This window comes from Mastigoproctus giganteus, chromosome 4 (assembly GCF_048544385.1).
Source record: "Mastigoproctus giganteus isolate SK-2022 chromosome 4, ASM4854438v1, whole genome shotgun sequence".
NCBI classification, from domain to species: domain Eukaryota; kingdom Metazoa; phylum Arthropoda; class Arachnida; order Uropygi; family Thelyphonidae; genus Mastigoproctus; species Mastigoproctus giganteus.
In genome coordinates, this window is record NC_143578.1 from 226,941,929 (window position 1) to 226,964,755 (window position 22,827).

A 22,827-nucleotide genomic window follows, 5' to 3' on the forward strand; every position below is an offset into this window, starting at 1 on the left:
TAAGGACACTACTGACGCTATGCTGCTGCAACAGGATCTGGAAAGGTTGAGCAGATGGGCTGAGAGGTGGCAAATGAAGTTTAACATTGACAAATGTAAAGTACTACATATGGGAAACAGCAACCCCAGAGCAACGTATCAACTCTGTGGTACTACACTGACAGTGGTAGAGAATGAAAGGGACCTGGGGGTAATTGTGCAGGCAGATATGAAGTTCTCTGATCAGTGCAGACGGGCTGCAAGAGTAGCTCGTGGTGTCTTGTCAATGATATACAGGAATTTTTCTAGCAGGGATAAGGAGGTGATTATTCCCCTGTATAAGGCAATGGTCAGGCCACACCTTGAGTACTGTATACAGGTCTGGAGGCCTCATTTCAAGAAGGATATAGAGCTGCTGGAAAGAGTACAGAGAAGGGCAACAAGGTTAGTGAAGGGAACAAAGGGTTGCTCTTACGAAGAAAGGCTTAAGTTTTGCAAATTACAGTGTCTGGAGACTAGGCACCAGCGAGGTGATCTGATAGAGGTGTATAAAGCCTTGAATGGTTTGAGCATGCTCAATGCTGATGGGATTCTGCCTCTTGCTCAGAATAATCACCTGAGAGGGCATAAATTCAAATTGAGGAAAGACAGATGTAGGATAGACGTGCGGAAATTTGCCTTTAGCCGGTAGTAGACTTCCATCCCTTGTTGTGGAAGTTGATAGCCTAAATAAATTTAAGGCTCAGCTGGGCAGGTATTTCGAACGAACGGAGGGCTGAAGTGGAAGTTTTTTTTTTTTTTTTTCCCTCTGGCTGATGCTGCATAAGCTTGCTTTCTTGCATTATATGCCTTTACTAATGCTAATGCTAATACTTACTACACACACTTACATTAAAAGGCCACCATATTTAGATGAGTATTATTCCTACAATTATATTGGTGGAGATGGATGTAGATCCGGGTGCCACCCCGTGACAAAAAACATACATGTATATGTCTTTCTTCATCAATTTGGGCTTATAAATACTAACTTATGCGTCTGTGGACAGAGTGTAAATTGGCACCTCTTAATATTTGAATGTTTACGGTATCAAGAATATAGAGACCGCCTCAAGAGCAAGATCCCTGATTTCTCCCCGGACCGGGTCCAACTAAACCTGTCTTTCTTTGTTTCTTTCTTTTTTATATATATAAATGCGCCACGAGAACATTTTTCCCTCTTCGTCTCTTTTTTATTTATTTATTTTTTATTTCATTATTCCCTTTTTTGGTTTTTTTTCCCATCTTTTTCCCCCTCTTCCTTTTTTTTTTGTTGTTTTTTTTTCTTTTTTTTGTTATTTCTTCTTTTTCTCCTTTGGTGTGGGCCCCGGGAGAAATGTGGCCCACCTTCTGGCAACGTCAGGTGGTTCAGAGTCTCGAATTGAGACACTACGAGCACAACTGGGACTGGCCCAGTTGTGCTCCTTCCTGTGGTGTGGACGAGTATCCAGAATCATCTCTCCAGGTGATTGATGCTTCTGGGTAGCCAAGTGGCCAGACACATCCACAGAACACACATAATATGCACAAACCTACCTCACACACATATCTGGTCCATTTGTAGTGATACTGTTCTTCACAGAGATAAGAGGCGGAGTTGAACCGACATTCTAGGAGCCGCCCTTTAAAAAAAACACAAATCCACACGTCTTTCCAGTAACATGAGAGTGAATTCCGCCTATTTCAGTGGCTCTACCAATTAGCCAAAGGAAGAACAGTTACCTGCACCGGGTTCATCACTGACCCAGCAAATAATAGAAACACTGAAAAGAAGAGACTTAATGAACATATAACAGACACCTGGCAAGAAAGATGGCAGACTCCAAGTAAAGGCGCTGTCACCAAAAGATTCCTCCCGAATGTCAGGGCCTCTTACCCCCTCACACCTGGCTGGTTTTCACCGGGACTCTATGCTACCTACCTCCTCACTGGACATGGTTCCTTCCAGAAAAAAAACTACATGACTTCAGAATTTCAGACTCACCCCGCTGCCACTGTGGAGAGGATCAGACGTGGGAGCACCTTGCCCACAGCTGTGAAATCTACGAGGACTTCGGGAGGATCCTAATAACGAAACTGTGCTTCAACTACCAAAACCAAGAACACCTCACCCTACAGAATGAAGAAACTTACCGAGTCCTGATTCAATTTGCAACGGAACTATTTACCAGACAGAGAGCGCTACCACCACCATAGTATCCGAATCAATAGATCAAAACAACCATGGCTGCTAATTGTTGCTGCACATCGCTGAGTCATGGATGCTAACGCCTTGGACCAACTTACACAAGACTTGACCAACAAACCATCCGGAGTACAGAAATCAACTTGCTCCCTCAGATCTCGAGTAGTCAACTGGTCTCCCCACTTGTTTGTGACAATACTAGCGGTGCAATCAAAGACAAGGTCCTCACATACCTTGACAAATTCCTCATCACTGACTCCTGGACCAACTTCTCTCCACTGGACGTGACACATCTCATCAAGAAGAGACCTAACATCGGTCCCTGGACTTGACCATCCTATCTTGGACTCCCAGATTCCCACTATTCGCTATCATGGAATACTGGACCAGCCTTCAGTCTGGATGGGACACAGACTCACTAAATGGAGTCCCAATGACGACACTAGACCTTCCCAAACACGATCCATCCACCATAGCAGCACTCACGCTGCCGGATCTCCACCAAGTTGGCGGCTCCTACTGACTGGCCGTGCTAGCCGTACCTACCCTGCACTTGCGGGGTATCTCTCTCTCTCTCTCTCTCTCTCTTTTTTTTTTTTGGTGGTTTTCAACCCCCCCCTTCTCGCCAACCCACTCTTCCCTTTGATCAGGCATTGGGCATGCCACACTGTCAGCAGGGGCCATCTTCCCTATCGGCCTTTTTCTCTTGTTTCCTACCATGCGGCCTTTCCCCCCCACCCTTTATTTTTCTCTTACACAATGCTTTTTTTTTTATTATTATTTATTTTTTACTTCGTGTGTGGGGGTGGTTTTTCATCCAACCGCCACCCACTCTTCCCCTGGTGAGGCACTGTGCCTGCCACACTGTCAAAGCAGGGGCTATCTTCCTGGTCTACCCCTTCCTTCTGTTTCCTACCCTCCAGTCTTCTGCCTTCCTCCCTTATTTTTCTCTTTCACAACGGGTTTTTTTTTTATATATATGTGTATATACAGGGTGTTTCAGTTAAACGTTTCAGAACTTCTAAGAGAGGTAGGGTACATCCTGACAACTCGAAATCATATAGCAATGTGGGGTCGGAAATGCTTTCCTGAAGCGGTGTTGTACACAGAAGCACCATAAACAAAAGAGACCGTAAGTGAGAAATCGTTTTAATATAATACATGAAAAGAAGCAAAAGGTACATGGATTACCGTAGGTACATGGATTATCAAGTAGATAGGTCTAACCGGACCTATCTACTTGATCTTTCTGCAGCAAGTATTGCCACAACTTTTGAGAGATGAACAGATTTCTGCACCGACGCAACAGACAATGTGGTTCCAACACGATGGAGCCCCTGCCCATTATAGCGGAGATGTTCGTAACTACCTGGATGTCACATTTGGTCAACAGTGGATCGGACGTGGTGGTCCCGTGCGTTGGCCTGCTCGGTCACCCGACCTATCACGTCTTGATTTTTATTTCTGGGGGTCATATGAAATCGCTAGTTTATGACATCCCTGTTGACAATGCTGAGGAGCTGGTTGCAAGAATCGCAGTAGCTGCCGAAGAAATTCGAAATTCGCCTGGAGTATTCCAGAATGTTCGGATGTCCATGCGTCGGAGATGTGAGGCGTGAATTGTAGCCCGTGGAAGAAACTTCGAACACTTACTTTAATCCATGTACCTTTTGCTTCTTTTCATGTATTATTAAAACGATTTCTCACTTACGGTCTCTTTTCTTTTTATGGTGCTTCTGTGTACAACACCGCTTTAGGAAAGCATTTCCGACCCCACATTGCTATATGATTTCGAGTTGTCAGGATGTACCCTACCCCTCTTAGAAGTTCTGAAACGTTTAACTGAAACACCCTGTATATATGTATGTATATATATATTACTTTTCTTACTTTTCTCTTACACAATGTTTTTTTTTTTTACACATGTATATATGTATTCGTATGTATATATATGTATATATGCCCCACAGGTCTAAATCTAAATACACCAAAATTATTGCCCGACCTATTTGGCCCTAGAACAAGTTATCAGCTAACAACTCTACGCTCTGTTAAAATTACAACCGTTGCTCAAGAAACAGCGATCATCTCATTCTCAAATCTGGTCCTAGCCACTGAAATCCCAGGAAAGTAGGTGGCAGGATCCGCCAGAGTACTAGCATCAGTGGAACACCCGGTCAGCCTCCCCGTGGCACAATGTGGTAACGTCGGGTCCCACTAGGGGCTTTGCGGCTAACAGACCGGAGGAACAAAGGGCACAACACAATATACAGCACATGACCCCCACACACCTTCAAATCTCTGGCCCGATACAATGTACACCCGCGGAGATGGGAGAAATCCCAGGAGCCGTTAGACACTAACATACCTTACCTTACTGCAGTGACCTCCCCATTCATTAGCTCTCAATCCAATTGTGCATGTGTGATATAAGTTGAAACGAGCTCGTGAGTGTAAATCCGCAACCATCCAATTTACAACAACTGGTGGATGAAATTGAGTCAATGTGGGTTAGCATCCTCATATGTGCACGTTTTCTACAAAATAGCGAATCAGGAGACCCGCAAGCCACATATAAAAAAAATTCCTCTCCCTTGAATACTGGATCTGCAAATGGTTAAATCACAAATTAAGATTTTCCCATTCACAATATCCAGACGGCAAATATACCAGAACTCTTGCATCTATTGATAAAACAGATGAATATCCCTTGTGAAAACTATTTTCAGAAGTGGCTGTCGTTTCCAAAATCACAGTCACTGCAGCTCCATCCAACCAGTAAAAACAGGAGAACCAAATCTACATCTCTAAATTGAAAAATTTTTATCAAATGGACAGACTATTCCTGAGCTCTTGAATGCTTTCTTATTAGTTTGCATATTTTGCTGGACGAAAAACCAGAGTTTCCGGGTTTTACGGTAGCTTGCTCTCCTCGCCTGAGCTTACTAGGACATGGAGTGAAAAAAGCCCATAAAGGTTCCTCACCGTGGGATTCGAACCCCTACAGAAATTAAATATTCAACCTGATCCAAAGCAGCTCAATTCTTAATCACCTTAATCGCTAGCCAACAACTGCTAGCCTATATATGAACTTTCCATCGTTAATAAATATTTGCAAAATCACTGAACTATACCAAATTTCACGTAAATATACAACTGAATTTTGTGTATAAAATACTATCTTCAAGTACGACTAAGGTCTAAGTACCAGAGATCGCCCATTTGTTATTAATCCATGACTATAACGTCTACATTTTGTTAATTCCTACCTCTAACTACAAGGTCGTGATGGACTTACCTGTTTCTGGAAATAAATTATTATCTATTTACTTATTTAAATTGCCAAAAGTATCCAGATATTAGAATTAGCAGAGGCACGGCATATGATGCAAGACAGCAAGGTTATACAGCATCAGCCAAAAAAAATAAAAAAACTTCCCATTTCACCCATCCATTCATACTGAGATTTGAGAAAAATGAACCATACTCAACATCCACGTATCAACGAAGAAGTATAAAGCAATTTTCTTTTAACTAGCGAGTCGTTGATTATTGGAACAAGATGCATCCGTAGGTAGCTAAGGTTGACAGTTTGAAGAACTTCAAGGATCAACTGGATAAATTAGCTACATGAGAAGGGAAGATCTTGCACCGCATAGAAAGGAAGGTCTTGCACTGCATAGACAGTGCAAGACCTTCCTGTGGTTTATTGCACTACATAGACAGTGCAAGAAACCACAAGCACTAATATACTAATATTTCTTGCAGTAATACACTGCTGTGCAAAACTTAAGGATCAACACTATTTCTAAAGGTTACAACCACAAAATCTTTACTTAAGGTACTCTTTACTATTGAGAGTAGATTCAGTCTCAGCAGCGATTCTGGACATCAGCTAATCTGGCGAGAGGTTGGCATACGGTATCACCCCGCATAGGGGCTTAGAGGTATTCTGTGTGTTATCAGACAGTCTAAAACACTGATGGATTCAATATCTTTCTATCTCAGAAGGTTTAGAAATCCGGTTAGCCTGCCTCCCTAAAATCTACTCATGCACACCTTCTCGATGGTAAGCCCTGTTACGTCACCTAGGTGGCAACGAACGTGAAGAGTGGTTCAAGACGCAAGGTCAGCGTGAAGAGGAAAAGACCAAACCCTCCAGCAAATGGCAGCACAACGAAACAAATGGCCATCAGTCCCCAGCGTCTTTCACTCCCCCTCTTAGGGCAGCGAGAGGATCAGAGTGGAAGCTGAGGGTGCTAAGAATCTCTGGCTACGACCAGACTGCCATGCACGGAAACTGAACTTGACAACGTAAGATCGTTCATCGGTGAAGACACGATATTAGAGCTGGAAAAGGAATTAGAAAATGTGAATTGGAATATCATCGGTTTGGCTGAAACAAGAAAAAGAAATGAAACACTTATAAGCTTATCAAGTGGAAATCTGCTGTACACCAATGGAAACAGTGAAAGGAGTGAAAGTGGAGTTGGCTTTCTGGTCCATAAAGATATAAAAAACAACATTTTGGATTTCAAAAGTACATCACCAAGAGTGTCAAGACTACTACTCAGGATTTCTAAGAGATACAAGCTAAAGGTTATAATGATTTATGCACCAACATCGAGCCATGATGATGAAGAGGTTGAAGAGATGTACACCGAAATTGAGTCTTCTAGATGAGCAGAAAACCCACTACACTATCATTATGGGGGACTTCAATGCTAAGGTTGAAAAGAGACAAAACAGCACAGAAAGGGGAACTATAGGAAATTTTGGAATTGGTGAAAGAAAGGAAAGACTTGTGGAATTTGCAGAATCTCGAGGATTGTCAGTAATGAACACTTTTTTCAAGAAAACGGTGAACAGAAAGTGGACATGGAAGAGCCCAAATGGATTAACAACTAATGAAATCGACTTCATCCTCAACAACAGAAGATATATCGTGAATGATGTTACCGTCCTGAAAAAATAAATGTTGGAAGCGATCACAGAATGGTAAGATGTACACTTGATATAGATGTAAGAAAAGAAAGGAAAAAACTGACTCGAGTAAATAATACGAAGGTCTTTGAGATAACAGAAGGGGAGAAAAAGCAGTATGTACTGGAACTTAAGAACAAGTTTGAGCTTCTGCAGCTGATCAGGACCAAGATATCGACGAGGAATATTACAACTTTCTGAAAGTGATAAAGCCCAAGAAACCTATGAGGGAAAAGAAATCCAAAGAAGAAAAAATTAGTCAGGAAACACTTGTTATGATGAACCGAAGGAGAAAAACGAAGAGCAAGATAAACACTGACAAGGAGAAAGTTGAGTACACTGTTTTATGCGAAGCCATTAGAAAGAGACTCAGAGAGGACATAAGAAGATTTAACACAAGAAAAGTAGAACAAGCATTAAGAGAAAACAATTGACTTAAATCAGCAGCCATGAGCAGTAATACAGAAACTGAAGAATAGCGATGGTTTACTTATAAACAGCAGAGAAGGCATAATTCAAACAGCAGAAGACTACTATAGAGAATTATACAAGGAGCCAAGGAATGATGCCAGCTGTGAGGAAGATGGATCGCAAATTAGCAACACACACGACATACCCGATATTCTTCCTGATGATGTAGAACATGCGTTAAAGAAAATGAAGAATCAGAAAGCCCCGGGGGAAGATGAAGTTACTGCAGAGTTGTTAAAATTGGGAGGAAGAGACATGGCACAAAACCGGCAAGGCTTCACAAAATGCATTAGGAAAGGTGTGATGCCTAAGGAGTGGAAAAATGCAATCATAGTTTTGCTGCATAAGAAAGGAGATAAATCATAAATTGGAAATTATAGACCAATTAGCTTGTCCCACATCTACAAGTTGTTCACAAAGGTCATTACTAACAGATTAGAAAGAATACTTGATGAGAATCAACCGAAAGAGCAAGCTGGCTTAAGGACAGGATTCTCAACTATGGATCACCTTCAGGTAATATCACAGCTAATGGAGAAAGCAAATGAATATAAAACACCATTATGCCTGGCATTTGCGGATTATGTAAAGGCATTTGACTCCATACAGCATAAGGCAATGTTCCGGGCACTGGAAAGACAAGGCATAGATACTCCATATATTATAATTTTGAAAAAAGTATATAAGAACGCTACCTCCTTTATTAGACTAGACAAAGACAGTAGTAAATTTAAAATCGAGAAAGGAGTTCGACAAGGAGACACAATATCTCCGAAGCTGTTTACTGCTGCCCTTGAGGAAGCTTTCAGAAGATTAGACTGGTCTCAGAAAGTAGTCAATGTTAATGGAGAGTACCTAAACCATTTACGATTTGCAGATAACATTGTGGTCATAAGCCACGATCCCAAAGGATTAGAGGAAAATCTTAATCAGTTATGCAGAGTTCTTCTTCTTCTTCTTCTTTGGTCCTTAGCTGGCAGCTGGGGGAGGCGGTTGGCCACGCAACCAGTATGCTGCTGTAGGTGCCGCAGGGTTTCGGACTTGCTCTGTGATGTTCTTCCATACCTTACGATCCATGGCTTCAGTCCTGGCCTGGTTAAGGTCGAGACGTCGGCTCTTCAAGTCATCTTCCACTTGCTTGGCCCACGTTTTCCTAGGCGCGGTCCGTTGGATGCTCCATTGGGTGGGTCGTTGTCTCCAAAGGAGTGTGGATGGTATTCTGTTCGTGCCCATTCTACATACGTGGCCAAACCATCTGAGCCTTCGCTTCTGGATTTGGTCGGCAATGGTTGGTTGCTGTTGGCATCTGGCGCGGATGGTATCATTAGTGATGCGGTCGCGAAGAGAGATGCCCAAGATCTGCCGCAGGCATCGCATTTGGAATACCTCAAGTTTGTTCAAATCTAACTTGAGACAAATCCATGTTTCCGATCCGTAAAGAAGAATGGGCAGGATCAAAGTCCGGAAGAGTCGGATTTTAGTCTTTGTGGAAATGTTGGTCCTCTTCCACAGACACCATTTGAGCGAGGCGAACGCAGTGGCCGCCTGTCCAATTCTGCTATGGATTTCCATGGTGGATGCAACTTTCTTCTCCTGGACCAGCGACCCAAGGTATTTAAAGTCCTGCACTTGCTCGATCTGGATGCCTTCGAGATAGATGGTGGCTTGCGACCCATCTGTTGTCAGGGCCTTTGTCTTACCAGCATTGATCTTCAAACCGTATGGCCGGGCAATGCGGGCAATGTCGTAGAGGATGTCCGTGGCTTCAGCGTCGTTACCGGCAAGGATAGCACTATCATCAGCAAACATCAGGTCAGTCACATAGTGATCCTTGTCATATTGTATGCCCTGTCTGTTTCTGAATGCTTGCCTCATAATGGCGTCGACCACGATGTTGAAAAGCAACGGGGAGGCTACATCCCCTTGGCGGACTCCAGTTTGGATGGTAAATTCCTCAGATAAATCGTTCTGGATGCGCACCTGGCTGGTTAAACCATTGTATGCAGTTTGGAGGAGTGTGATGACTTTTCGAGGTACATGTTCAACCTCTAGTAGTTTCCATAAGGCAGGCCGGTGGACACAGTCGAAAGCAGACTTAAAGTCAATGAAAACAATGACGGTTCGCTGTCCACACCGGATCCTCTCCTCCATCAGCTGACGAATGGCAAAGATTTGATCACAGCATCCTCGCCCGGGTCTAAATCCTGCCTGTTCTTCTCGACTGGTTTGCTCGCGATGTTTTTGCAGTCTTGACTGGATGATCTTCATAAAGACCTTTCCGATGATGGAAAGGAGGCTGATGCCATGGTAGTTCTTGCAGTCCCGGTTATCACCTTTCTTGTGGATCGGTACGATAATGGCTTTCCTCCATGTTAACGGAATTTGTTCAGTGCACCAGATGGTTTTGAGGAGTGAGTGTAGTCGGCGAAGCAGTACATCTCCCCCGGCTTTGATCGCTTCTGTGGTGACTTGGTCCACTCCTGGTGCCCTGCCATTCTTCAGGGATTGTATGGCTGCTTTCACTTCTTCTACTGTAGGCTCAACATCGACCATGGAGACCTCAGGGGGGTCGATCGAGAGTGCTGTTGCTGGCGGTCCCTGAGGTGGGTCGTGATTATACAAAGCTTTGAAGAATTCACTCCACCGTTGCAGGCGTTCGGATGGTGATCGCACGAAGGTCCCATCAGCATTCTTGATGTTGTCACTAGTCAATTTGGTCTTTCCACTCAGACATCTGAGGGTGCAGTAGAGAGTGCGGTACTCGTTTTTGGATGCCGCCACTTCAAGATCGTCTGCCACTTGGTTCCAGTATGCTTCTCTTTCTGCTGTCATTCTTTGTCGGACTTCTCGGTTTAGCTGCCGGTACCGTTCAAAGTCGACCAACTTTGCCTGTTTCCGTTTGTCCACGAGGTCGAGGCACTCGTCTGATATCCATGGTTGCGTTCGACGTCGGGCAGGTGGACATAGGGGCTTGGCACATTCCAGGATGGCATCAGAGATCTGCTTTTCTTCTTCATTTATATCCTCGGGCACAGCCAGCATCTCGAAGCGGTTGGATAGGGCGATCTGATATGCCTGTTTGTTGGCAGCATTCATTAGCTGCCTCCAGTCCAGCTTGGCTGACCGAGATGATCTTTTTGCATGCCGTAATTTGAGCTGCACCTTAGCCCGGATGAGGTAGTGATCAGATCCGCAATCAGGTCCCCTCATGGCACGAACGTCCATGAGTGATGAGCGAAATCTGGCATTGATCAAAATGTAGTCCAGGATTGCTGAGTCCTTGCCAGATGGATTTCGCCATGTAAGTTGATGTTTTTGAGGGTGCTGGAAATGGCTGTTTCCAATGATCAGGTTGTTAGATGCGGCAAAGGACAACAAACGTAAGCCGTTGTCATTGATCTTCCCATGGCCAAAACAAAAGTAATGATGAACACAAGTATGCCACAGAAAGGGACATAATGATTGAAGGAGCAGTAATTGAAAAGGTGGAGGAGTCATATACTTATCTGGGACAAGTCATTAGCTGTAATAATGATAAATGGCTAGAAGTCAAGAGAAGAATAAATTTTGGATGGATAGCATTCAGGGAAATATAATCACATACTGAGGAGCAATATCCCATTTTGTCTGAAACGTAAAATAATGAACCAATGTACACTACCCACCACGACTTATGGAAGTGAAACTTGGGCCTCACCAAAAGAATGGAAGAGAAGCTGAGAACTACACAGCGAAGAATGGAACGAATTATACTGAGAATCAGACTGTTAGATAAGAAGAGAAACACATGGATTAGGGAGCAAACTCAAGTAAATGACATTCTTATCAAAACTAAAGAACTAAAATGGTCTTGGGCAGGATATATAGCTCGAAGACATGATGACAGATGGACTAAGAAAATAACAGAATGGTACCCAAGAGGAGCTAGAAGAAAACCTGGAAGACAACGACGGAGATGGACAGATGGAATTCATGAGTTTGTGGGTAGTAAATGGATGGCCATTGCACAAAACAGAAGGAGATGTAAAGTTGCTGGACAGGCTTTCATCCTGCAGTGGATTGAAAACGGCTGATGATGATGATGACCACACCGCAAACATCAACTGAAAGGGATCGATATGGCGGTCGAGGTATTTTCGTCTGGGGAGGCGTTATCTTGGATGGACGCACACAACTCCAGATACTGGAAGGCGGTACTGTAACCGGTGTACGCTACTATACTGAGGTAATCCTTCCCCATGTGCGTCTGTTACGGGGTGCCATTGGCCTCGAGTTCGTGTTTATGGATGATAACGCCACACCCCATCGCGCTGCAGCTGTGGTACGTTTTGGAAAGTGAGGACATTGTTGGTATGGATTTGTCTGCCCGTTCCGCCAATCTAAATCCCATCGAACACATATGGGACGCTCTGGGGAAACGCCTAACGGCACGTCCACAGTACCAGAAAATGTTCACCAGCTGAAGATGGCGCTGACAGAGGAATGGACAATGTTACCGCAAGAACTTATCAATAACATTGTTCTAAGTATGGACAGACGGTGCAAAGCCTGCATTGACATTAGGGGTGACCATATCTCCTACTGAGCACCACCTCTTCCCTTTGTTCCATCTTTGGCAGTGATGCATCTGTATCATGGCAGCCAGTGCTATGTTACCATTTTTGAATAAAGTCCCTCTGTACCGTTTTGTTTCCGTTGTTGTGTCGGTGTTGTTTCTTTCATTTCTTTACCTCACGAGGTTCCTTTGGTATGCTTTTCCCATATCCAGGCCACTCCTATGAAAAGATACAGGTGAAAACCTGACTGGTCCTTAAATTTTGCACACCAGTGTACTAATACTAACAGCTTCCACACTAGAAGTAAGCAAATGAATGAAATGCAGTAGACTGTCTGAGGCGTTGAGCTGAGCGTCGTCCAACGGGGAGTCGACATATTTCTAAATTAGCAACAATCTAGTCGTGTTCTTGCAGCAAAACTGTAACATCCCATCTCAAGGATGACAGATAATTATCTAAGGAAACGTCATGGTGCTGCTACAGCCATAAAAAGTTTTCATATAGCGCAAAAATTGACGGGAAGCAACTGGAGGGCGCTCGAAAGAGTGGGCTGTAGATCCCGTCAGTCCTCATGGAATATTTTCAACCATGAGTTGAGCCGACCCGGCTAGCCGGGTGGGTAAAGTGCCTGCCTAGCAACCCAAAGGTCGCGGGTTCGAATCCCGCCTCGGGCTTGGATTACAGTAGAAAATGCAAAAACTTTGGGAGGTGCATTATGGCCACAGAAGCCGATGTGCCAACAACTAACAAAAAAAAAACCCATGAGTTGAGGGAACTCGCATGAATTGATATTAGTGACAGAAAAAATGCATAGCATCGGATTTTACGAAAGAATTGCAGAACACAAACGGCACGCAATGCCCACAGTCGTCTTGTCTAGTCCAGAAACGCATTATAATTGGTCCCTGGAAGGTTGCAAAGCTGTGTTATGAAGTAATGAATCTTTTTATGATGCAACGTTATTTACCAGCGTATGTTGTCCAACTGTGAAGTCTGGCGGGAGTGCTGTCAGAGCCCATTTTGTTTCTTGTGGTTTGGAATTAGACTATTGGTCGTCGTTTCAGGAACAATGAAAGCCATGAAATGCACTGACATTTTGAAAAATCCCGCTCTCCCTACACTGCGTTAACAGCATGGGGAGGAGGGTCCTTTTGTTTCAGTATTAAAATGCACCATGTCATACTGCACAGTTTGTAGTGGCTTGGATTGAAGACATGGACACAAAAGCTTAACCTTAACCCCACTGAAAAACTTTGGAACCAACTGGAACCACAGCTTCGGGAAAGGCCAACGCACTCGCAATCGGTAGCTAAATTTACCTCTGTGATGACGGAGGAATGGACTAAAATACCGCCGCCACATTTCTGTTATCAAAAATTAGTCGGGTCTACCGACGAGGATACAGGTTGTGAAATCAGGCGGGCCGGCACTTTTATTGATGCAATATTAAATATTGCATCAATAAAAGTTTCTTTAAAACACCCAAGTAACCGGTTCCTTTCGGCAATACAACATTCTTACAATCAAAATTTTATGGTAAGATTACTTTCCTAACTTGTGTTCAATACTGTTTTTGTTACATCACTTTTTTATTGCTGATTCGTTTTGTAGTCAGACTATCTATTCCAGTTGATGCTCTTGATATCACTGTTTATGTGCTACGCTAACACTTTCATTCTAAACCATTTCAAATGTAAGACAACGCACAATCAAAAGGTTATTCAAAACCAATGTTTTCTTTTAATAAAATACCATTCTATAACTACTTCCATGAGCTACAAAATCTAAAAAAAAAAAAACATCTCTCTCTTTCAATCAATTGCCTCTGGAAATGTATCTGCAGATGTTCTTATTCACTTCCTTTTTTTACTTCCGGAAAAAAAATCGATGACGTCGGCAATCCTCTGATGACGTCAGCACGCATAAAACCTCGTTACATTTCCCTTCCATAATACTTACGATTGAAGAGAACTTCCTTGAGGACACCTCCTTCCTTAACTCAGTTGAAGCAAAGTGCAGATCGATTCGCAACCTAAATGAAGGGTTAGAGAGAGCAGCCGAACTCCTTTCAGTCAGTTTACAGCGTTCATTGAACTTCTTATCTTTGTTTTACAATACATAAAAGACACAAAGAACGCAGCCAGCAGAGAAACTTCCTAAAAACTTACTGAGGGAAAGAAAGAAAATAAATTGCAGTTTATTTTCAAGACTGCATAATTCTGAGTAATTCTCAATTTAACTACATTTTTATATTAGCAGAAACTCGTTCCCGTTATGCAGTTCAAATCCATCAATAAAAGTGAGAAGAACAATTCACTATTTTTTCATGTTATAGCAATTTTGTAGTAGCTGGCTGCCCGATCTGACTTTCAGTTCTATTCTAAAGCATCCTAGAAGTGTTCAAATAGATTAAAATCGGATCTGGGCTGATCAAGAAAGTTTTCTATCGTACTAATCTTTAACCGGGGATACTGTACTGCTGATGACGGTGGAGGACTTATCCAAGATGTCCCGGATACGTCACTATTCATGAATCTACGCCTTAAATCATTACAGAATTCCTGTGCTCTGTATAGCATGATCCATTAGCCTATATTGTTCTACCACTGTTGCAAGACCCAATGCTTTCAATCTTTGTTACACAAATAGAGTTGGTTGGAGTTATGACGTGATAGCTTTCATTTGTAAACAGCTATATACAGTCATATACCATCCTTAACAGTAACTTTCTGATGATGGCTGCGCCAACAGCTTTCTGTTCTTTTTTGTCGTGTTTCTCTAAGGCGATCAGCAGTGGCCCGTTTCCAATCCAACATGATATAGATGTCATTAAAGTACGGGAAATTTCTTCTCTTCACAACCTCGCTGCTATTTTGGGCAAAACATTACTGTATTTTTAATTTAATTTCTGTCAAAAAATTAACAGCAATAGTATGCAATGGTCAGGCCACATCATGAATACAGCAAACAGGTCTGGGGCCTCATTTTAGGAAGGATCTGCTGGAACAGGTACAGAGAAGGGAAACGAGATTGGTTACGGGACGCTCTTACCAAGAAAAGCTTCAGTTCTGCAAATTCCAGCATCTGGAGACTAGGCACCTGCGACGTGATCTGATTAAGGCGTTTAAGGCTTTCAATAGCTTGAGAAAATTCGGCCATCAGCAAACTCAATACTGATGGGATTCTTCTTCTTGCTCAGACTACACACATGAGGGAACATAAATTCAAGTTGGGATTGCTGGAACAAACTTCTGTTGTTGTAGAAATGAATAGTTTGAATAAATTCAAGGAAAAATTAGACAAACTACTGGAGGGGATGGATAGGTGAAATGGGAAGGGCTTTTTGTTTTTTGTTTTTTTGCCTGATGCTTTATAAGCTTGCTTTCTTGCATCATTTGCCACTACTAATATTAATAATTATATTTTTTGTTTTATATATTTATTATATTACTATTTATTATTTTATTGCTAAAATATAAATTGCTAAACAATTTATATTTTTATTAATTCTTAACTGATTATTTTATTTTCCTATTTACTATTCTTGGTTCTGTATACTTATTGAACATAATATTTTATTTAATAATCTTAGAGCTCGAGGCTTTTTCACTAATATACGAAACTGAAGTTAAAACCATATTCCCCCTCCTTTATTTTATTATCCTCAGGGAAGAACAGTAGTTATTACAGCTATCCTTTCACACTATGTACAAAAGGTGTCGGGCAGGTGGTCAGATTTCGCTGAGCTTCGCGGTAGAACAGTTGATATAATCGCCTTGCTTCCCACACTGGATGCAAAAGACCAGAGTTCGAATCCCATCCACGACGAGAGGAATTTTTATGGGCCTCTTTTACAACTTGGCTTAGTCGGTCTCAAGTATTTTTATCCCGGAAACTCGGGTTTTTTGCCCAGCAAACAGGCAAATCGACCACAGAACATACTCAATTTAGAGACATAATATACGATGCAATAGACATAATATACGATGCAATATGACCTAAGTCGCTGATATGCCTAAAATCCTATAATAGCAGTTTTCGCTAAAAATAATATTTTATCCCGTAAAACAGGCAGTTAAGGGTGTGTGTGTGTGTGTGTGGTATAGTATAGCCACAGTATAGTACATTATTTGTGACTAACTGCGTGTATTCATCGGTCGGTTTGCTTTTTAATTGAGAAAAATAAAAAAACCTCGAGTTTCCGGGAGGAAACCATGCAACCCTTGCGTGAGAATAACCAACTCAGCCAGGTTGTGAAAAAAAGCTCATAAAAATTCCTCTTGTCACTGATGGGATTCGAACTCTGGCCTTTTCCACCCAGTATGGCAAGATAGTCGCAAGCTGAGGTGGCTACAGCCTGAAAAAAGTCAAGAAAAGTACACCATTTTGAGGATTAAATTTATCTTCGGTAGAAATTCGTCAAATTTCTTGTACAAAAGAGTTTAAATTTGTCTTACCCGAGAATAACACATAAAGGATACATATATACTAAAAGCAATGACTTAATTTTATTTCGATATTTCATGGAAGTTTTTAAAAGTATTTTATATCAATTACAGTGTGCATACGGTTAAAAATTGGCCAGCATTTTGCTTTATCGAGTGAACCAGAAAAATTAGTAGTAAGATACTGAGTCAGTTGGTCGAGGTCAGTGTTGCAAATCGTACGGATCGCAGAAATCCCGCGCTGTCCTCGACACGCGAGTGCTGCTGCGTGGTAATTAGGGCAATGCCACTCAAAGTTTTGAGAGAGAGATTTTTGTGGCATACTTGGCAAGGGAGAGCGAAGGAAACGTTAAATATTTGTCTGACTTTATTTTGCACGTCTCTTCTCCCGAAAAGTGGAGAAAGATGTTCGAATGACCAAATAGGGATATGTAAATCGTTTGGTTACTCCGGGGATTTAGGAGAAGTAGTGAGAAATGGAATGTCAAGAAGGATTTCATCTGTTATTCATGGCATGAATGTTTCATGCACTGTTGTATGGTGGAATGAGCACGTGTGTATAAAATATATATATTTATGGAAAGGATTAATGTTTCCTGAGAGATATCGGGTTAGACGTTCACAACCATCAGCAGTAGATGGACAGACGGCGATGTTTTCGGATATAAGACACCTGAATAATGCAGTGGCCAATTCGTATTCCCAATGGCCCGCACTCTCTTTTTCTGTTTATCCTTTCCGTCTATAGACAACATCATAGAAATAAAAGAAACGATATATTAATATATATCGTTTCAACAGCTACTTATATTTTCAAGGTGTAAAATTTATGGTGTTAAGTGTGCTAGATTTTTTTTAGTTATTTTTCATTATTTTTTTAAACACAGTATAGCCAGAATAATTAACACATATTATGTTCTTGTGATGATTTTTAAATAAACTTTCCAAGTTAAGAATTTTATTTTAATTAGGTCTAAAAAATGTCATAACCGTGTGTAATATGTTCATAAATTCCGTGTTCTCTGGTCGATTCGCCTGTTTAACGAAAAACCTCTGGATTGAAAAGTACGTGCTGTCCATGCCTGAGACAGACTGAAAAAAAGCCCAGAAAAGTTCCTCCCATCACTGACGGGATTCGAACCGGGCCTTTTCCTCCCAGTATGGAGGATTATGTGATTATAATCACTGTGTCACTCGCGAGGGCTTGCTTTTTTTTTTTTTTTTTTAAATTTGGACTATTCGTACAACTAAATAAATTTAAAAAATTCCAAATATAAACTTACTTAACCAATCATCGCCCTAAATATGGTGTTAGTTTCCGAAACTACGCCAGGAAAGAAATAAAAACTGAAATAAACTTAAAGCTGGTAAAAAATATATTCCTGGAACCTTCGAACAGTTTGCAGTTAATTCTAATGCTCTAAATCAATCGAAAAGTTTAAAGAATCATTCACAGTAATAATATTTTCCATAATATAGTTAAGCAACTATTTTTTTTACAAAGTGAGCTTTCAATTTTATTACACTATCTAATATTTTAACTATATTCTAGAGCCTTGTAGTTGTTATATTCACCATCAGTTTTCATGTGTTAGTGAATAATCCCTTATCGCAACAGAGAAACGTTGTTCAAATAACTTCCTTGCTCTGAAACTCGATGAGAAGCCAAAAATATCTTTTTTCCTCGAGTCATAACTTGGTGACTTCTTTAACGATGTTCCTATTTATTTTTCTTTGACAATACCAGAAATATCTCCGATGGGAAAAGTTTTAGGGACCATGAGGAACCACAGTAATGGCGTTGTACATTCAGTTTGTTTGTACTCTCCCTTAAAGCCTTAAAATAAACTGGCTGAAAAGGTGAACGACTTCGCCTTACTGAATTGCTTTGGTTTCTTTTCGCGCAAAGAGATTCTTGGAAATAGTCCAGTATTCATGTATATGCGGGCGGCTTATGGATTAAATGTACTGTACGAATACAGTGTTCTGAGTGAATGCACAATCGGACTAGATCTTTAAAAACATCCGGCCATCTTATAAAAATACTATTTAAGGTTTTAACACTAAGGTTTTTCTTTCTAATTTCTTTTTTGAGATTATTCTGTGGAATAACAGAGTTAACGTATTTCGTATATATGCTGATATATTAATATTCTTTCTTTTAAAGCGAATGTAATTCGCTTTAAAAGAAAGAATATTATTGGCTTCCACCCCACACACACACCGGAAAGTCGGGTGTTTCGTCCAGAGAACACAAGCAATTTATGGACATATTATTACATATGGACAGATGAGTTCTCAGGTAACCCCAATATGACACAAAAAATATTAAATCATCACAAGGTAGTACCGTAAATTTTACAAATTAGATGACATCAAACCCACTTCTCTACGTATAATTAACTAAACAAAAGCTTGGATATTAAACATAATTATTTTTCGTGTCTGTAAAAAAAGTAGATCCAACAGAAGGAATTACTCATCAATAACATAATGAATAATTCTCGTTAAAAATACAGGCATAATTATTTCTGAAAGCCGATACATCAGTTAAGGATATTAAACAAACCATGTATCTGGATAATGGTTCAACACTACTTGAACTAGAAACATTCCAGTGAAGACACAATCCACCCTGAACTTTTGTACGACTAATCGCCAGAAAATGGTGGTGGCTTGAAACTTAATTTCTTAAAGATACCTACAAACGTGGTTTACAAATTAGGGCATGATATTTCTTAAGTCATACTGTGGATCCAATATGACTAATGAGTTAAGACCATTATTTGAAAAATGCTAATTCTGGAAATCTAAAAGGATATTATCAAGACATTGTTTGGGTACCAAAAAATTCGTTTTAAAAATAGGAACTAAGCCTGCACACTCTCTCTCTCTCCAGAGCGCAGACTTAGAAGCGGCGAGTCTGCACTCTTCAGGTCTTTGATTCGATCAAACGAGGTTCGGTCGCACTAAATATTAAATTCTATTTACTACTAAAAAGATGACTCGTTCTAACACGGCCTCTTTTATACCCTTTGTTTAGTGGAACATGTATCCGAAAATTGAGTGCCGAAATGATCCCATTTATTTACGCAATTTTACAACCAGTGGGGCATTAACAGACTACCCAATGTTACAGTTCGTTCACCATAAGGAAGCAATTTGGTCTTATTTTAATAATATCCTCTCACTGTATTGTGGACTCCATTTTCTTTTATAAAGAAGAGAAATGAAATCAAAAACCATCAAACACTGCATTTTTCACCAGATGTCGCCTTTAAGCCCTTAGCATCCAATTGTCATAAATGATCGTCAAGCTCACACTCACCCATTTGGCTCGAGCTTGTAATCTATCTACTGAGCTACAGAGGAATGCACTTAAGATCCAAACAGAGCACAGAACCATTCCGGCCGTATATATCCGCTTCAGGTCTGTCGTTTTATTCGATCTGATATGGCAATCAATTCCGAACACCCTTTACAAGACCTGTAAATAGCCAGTAACAAACGGGACAGTTTGCGTGAAGATAGATGCCGAAAATGCTTTCAGGAACTTAGTGGAAAAGGAGGGGGAAAAAAAAGGGCGAATTTTATACCAAAAGGTGGCGCTGTAAATAGTAAGTATAAGAGAGGGGGGATACAACAGTTTCCCTATGTGTCATGTAGCACTGAAATCGTTCAGTCTGCTTTCACATATCTTTAATACATACTTTACAAAATCAACAACTCAGACTTCATGGGAGGGCTTTTTGTTAGTAGTCTTAAAAATGGATACACGCGAAAATATGCTGTCACCTTGTGATAATTTATCTTCCTCTCTTTCAACCTCACTTTCTCCCGCATCGCAATTTATTCTTATGCCCCATGTTTCCGAAATGCAAATGGCTCTACCTTAAAACGCACATTAAAAAAAAGGAACTTTAACTTTATCTTTCTTTAACTTACTTAGGAGTTCTGCTTCAGTATCTACCGTCCATTTGTTCCCTTGGCAACAAATGTTGGCACGTTGTTATAACCCAACAGTATACCAAGGATCTTGAGCATTACTGTTTACCCTCCCTTGTTATTCAAGCCTCAGAAGCTTAAGCTAAAATAAAACTATCCATTTTTCCACGTAAGTATAAAACACTCATGCAATATAGAAGTGAATCTTTCTGGTGATGTTTTCTGCATTTCATTTTCTTCAAATAGCATTTATCTACCTACAAACATTAAAAGAAATGTTTCTAACAGTGTTTTCTTTTGAGAAACATTTACTAATAGTAACTGATTTGAATAAATAAAATAAATACTACAATATGTTTAAATTTGAAAAATTACTGTACCGTGAGTTGGCTATCAGAGTCCACTGCTAGTGCAACTGTTGCCTTTCCCATAGAAATTGCTAATGACGTCAGAATTAGGTACACTTAAACGCACCTTTTCTGTTTAAATTGATCACAACAAATTCTTTGTACGTTCTCAAAGGAACAGTGCCAATAGTTGACAGAGCAGTGGATGTTTACGCTTTCTCTTGACGATCAACTCTTGTGTTCTTATTGAAACCATAAATCACTGAGAGGAATGATAGCTACCCATGTGTTAACGAACGCATAAAGCACTGTACGGCCTTGCGGGAGGTCACAGTTCAAGGTGAGCAAAGCTCAACTACCTGGAGGTATAGGCACCAATCTCTTGGATTTGTTTATGAACTGCAGTGTAAGCGACTTCGTGGCACTGATGTCTGTACGTTAGATAAATTTTAAGTATATCCCTCATTATAATGAACCCTCGTTAAAGCAAGGAACAGAGTGACATCCAGTACATCACTAGAGATAATGAAAGTTCAAGTGCTGTTAATTAATTTATTAATAAATGTATATATAAAGTTAATAAAATAAACATATAATATTAATTACGTTAGAAGGATTAATAAAATATTAAATTAACATTGGTTATGAATTAAGAAAAATTTTATTAATAATTAACTAATAATAAAATATGTAGAACAGAAGAAACATTTGTGTTCCTTTAACTTGCAAAAAAAGGGCTTTTTTTATTGAACCATAAAAATGTGGTTCCTGAATTTTGTCAAATTCTCTCTCTCTTTATAAAACATATCACTTTATCTTATTTTTTTGTTAGTGCATCGGCTTCTGTGGCCATAATGCACCTCCCAAGGTTTTTTCACTACTTTGATCCAAGTCCGAGGCGGGATTCGAACCCGCGACCTTTGGGTTACCAGGCAGGCACTTTACCCACCCCGCTAGCCCGGTCGGCAATTTATCTTATCTCGTTTCAAGTGGCTCTTTGATGAAATAACATTTTTTTCGAACAGCTATCAGAGCGATGACATGTTTTTGACATTAAACAGAAAAAAAAATGCTTTCGGGAAGTGCCATTTATTTTAAAGAAGTGCAATACCAAGGCAACTGATTGAAAAACAAAAGTTGTCTCAGGGTGTGAGAATTCATACCAAGTTAAAAGTATTTTTATCACTCGGACCTAAAACAAGATTCAGGAACGGAAATGGTCATTCCATTCTACACCTTTCTAGAGTACATACTCACTTCGCCCACTACTTTCCTATTTTTAATTTTTACAGTTGCAAAATGGTAAAAATATTAATTAATTTAAACCCTTTCCGCCTACTTTGTTTCTATAAATCTTCTCTCTAATAATGGCTCATTAGATATTACTTAGAGATGATCCAGCTGATAATTCACCTTGATCTTCTAAAAATGTTTTCCAGCGACATCAAATCCAGGGCGCCAAGTTACAGTAGCATATCTAACGATACTATTCTAAAAAACAGTCCCGAGTGGGTGAGATGGCTTCAATTGCCCGTGTAAGGGATGTGCGTTATAAATTCTTTGTGTTTAGTGTATTCGAAGTTCTATAACAGAATATATATCCAACCTACACTGACTGCTCAGTATATTGGTAGACACCTTGACCGGAAGTATAATTCACCAACTGCGCTTAGTTTTCAATGTGTAGTTTGTTCGACTGACATCCTATAGTGGCATCAATTACCTCCAGCCATGACTGTGACCTCCCCTACGTCGCCAAATAAATCTCTAATAACCCACTTTCTATTGTTGGTTGGTTCGCGTTTTCTATTTGTAGGAAACTCTCAGCGCGTTGCAATTTTATTAACCTTCCTGCGCCGTCACAAACGCCACGTATA